Consider the following 2,161-nt stretch of genomic DNA (forward strand, 5'->3'; position numbering starts at 1 on the left):
AACGGTGCTGGGGTGGAGAACTCAAGAAAGCGTCTGTGGCCCAGACCGCCCCCACCCACAGACTGGTTAGCTCAGGTGCTCAGAGCACAAGAGGGTGGAGGCGGATATCCCTCTCCCTTGGAGCGTCGGAGATCCTGTGCCTTCCCCACCACCAGGGCTCCCCACGGTGCCACAGTTTGCGTGTCTGAGGCCACCCCTGGTGGTCACTGAGGTGACAACAGCCCAGGCAGCTGTCCTCTCACCCAGTGGACAGGCTTCCTGCCTCCATGGGAGGGTGCAGAGGCACCCCTAAAGTGCTGCCTTTCAGTGGGCCCAAGGACAGCCAACCACCCACAAGGCGACTGGCCTTCAGATTCTGTTCCCGTGTTAAGGTGTCCAACCTGGGCGAGGCCCCTTGGAACAGCTTCAGGACCCCAAGTTTTAGTTTAGACTTCCGGAGTTTTAACACAGCCTTGATCATCACTATCCTTTCTGAGCCCAGGCACACTCCCCTGTAAGGAATTGCAGATGATCCTAACAGTGCTTAGCATTGTTACTTATATTTTTCTTAGTCTAGATTTTGAAACTGATTTGTAAGCCACCAACAGGGACTTCCCTGGTGGTCCAGTGGCTAAGACTCTGTGCTCCCAATGCAGAGGGCCCAGGTTCTATCCCTGGTCAGGGAACTAGATCCCACATGCCGCAACTAAGACCGGGTGAAACCAAATAAATATTAAAAAATAAATAAAAGCCACCACCCACCCCTGGGGTGTGGGGGCAGCCCCCAGGCCTGCCTCTGGTCTCTGGGAGCAGGGTCAAAGGTGCACCTGAGTCTCCACCCAGCCTTCTGGCCACACCCCAGGCCACCAGGGAACCATGCTGTCCACTCCCACTGATGACCCCACCCTAATCCCCCACCTGTAACTTTGTCCAAGGGCCTCTCCTAGGACTCAGTACGTGTGTCTTTAAAGTAGCTTCTCCCGGAATTAAGCTCTCAGAAGAATCCTTTTAGGCACTGAGCGAGTAATAATCATTTTGTGAACTTTGTCAGTGATATTCTTTACGGCATCTTGTTGGTTAAGCCTAAGACCACTCTACGGAGTAGGTCCCATTACCCCATGTCACCGGAGAAAATCAGGGAGGCGCTGTTTTCTGAGTGTGTGTGCGATCGGCCGAAGGTCATGGATTTGAATCTGCCGGCCTGTGCTCATAGCCCCCACGCTAAAGGGTTTCTCCACAAACCGTGCTTCCCCCTGTGAAGTACCCCTTCCACTTCACCTCGGGCAGCTGAGTCTCCTCAAAACTCACGCAGCCCCTCTCCCGGCAGCTCAGGGTTTGCCTAGGTCAGTTGGGAGATGGATGTGTTGTGAGATCTTTCTGAAGATTCATCCTAGAGTGGATTTCCCCATTATCTCCCCATTTTATGGATAAAGGCACTGAGGCACAAAAGAAGGTAACTGCCTGAGGTGGGCGAACTGAGACTGGAATCCAGACTTCCTGACCTGCTGCTTTCTGAGTGTTTCTCACACATGGGTTTCCTGTGAAGCAGGCATTTCTGGGGCTTGGTGCCTCTGCCAAGGCTTCCTTCTCTGCTATCACCTCACTGGCGCCCAGCATCAGCTTTGCCCTAAGAATGTCCACGCTGACAGGGAGAGGTGTCTGGTGCTTGGGAAGGCGACGGTCATGGTCAAGGCAGAGGGAGTAATGTGTGCTATAAAAGGCTGCAGATTCTTTCATCTTCCAGCTTTGTCCAGGGGAGACAAGCAGGCCCAACATACAGAACGCCCTTGGATGCGAGCCACAAGTCAGCCTCGTAAATTCCCCACCTCCTGCAGGCCTGCTTGAGAGAACTCTTGAAGAAAGAAGGGGTGTAGGGTGGGCCACCCTAAATTCCTTGCACATGAGCTGGTCCCCTGTGGGCTCAGGGGCCCAGACAAAAGCCTTATCACAAAGCAGAAAGGATCTCTTTGTCTAGAAGGATTCCTCCCACCGTGTGTTTGGGCAGCACCCTGAGGACAAAGCCGAGGGAAAAAATGGGACTCAGCCTTGCCTTGAGCGATGTGACATTTTCACTCCTTCTTGGAGTTATGATTTGCTATTGTGAGGAGCAGAAAAAAATTAGCCAAACAAGCTGTGTTTCTGGGAGAGTTTTCATTAGTTGAAATTAGTTGATTACAAAGCC

At 52.8% G+C, this 2,161-nt stretch overlaps 1 non-coding gene across 1 annotated transcript; it reads left to right on the forward strand.

Annotated features, from left to right (window-relative positions):
- Positions 1-592: 592 nt before the first annotated feature.
- Positions 593-665, forward strand: TRNAG-CCC (transfer RNA glycine (anticodon CCC)). The gene has a single exon. It is a non-coding gene; the product is annotated as a tRNA-Gly (tRNA).
- The last annotated feature ends 1,496 nt before the right edge of the window (positions 666-2,161 follow it).

This window comes from Bos indicus, chromosome 22 (assembly GCF_029378745.1).
Source record: "Bos indicus isolate NIAB-ARS_2022 breed Sahiwal x Tharparkar chromosome 22, NIAB-ARS_B.indTharparkar_mat_pri_1.0, whole genome shotgun sequence".
NCBI classification, from domain to species: domain Eukaryota; kingdom Metazoa; phylum Chordata; class Mammalia; order Artiodactyla; family Bovidae; genus Bos; species Bos indicus.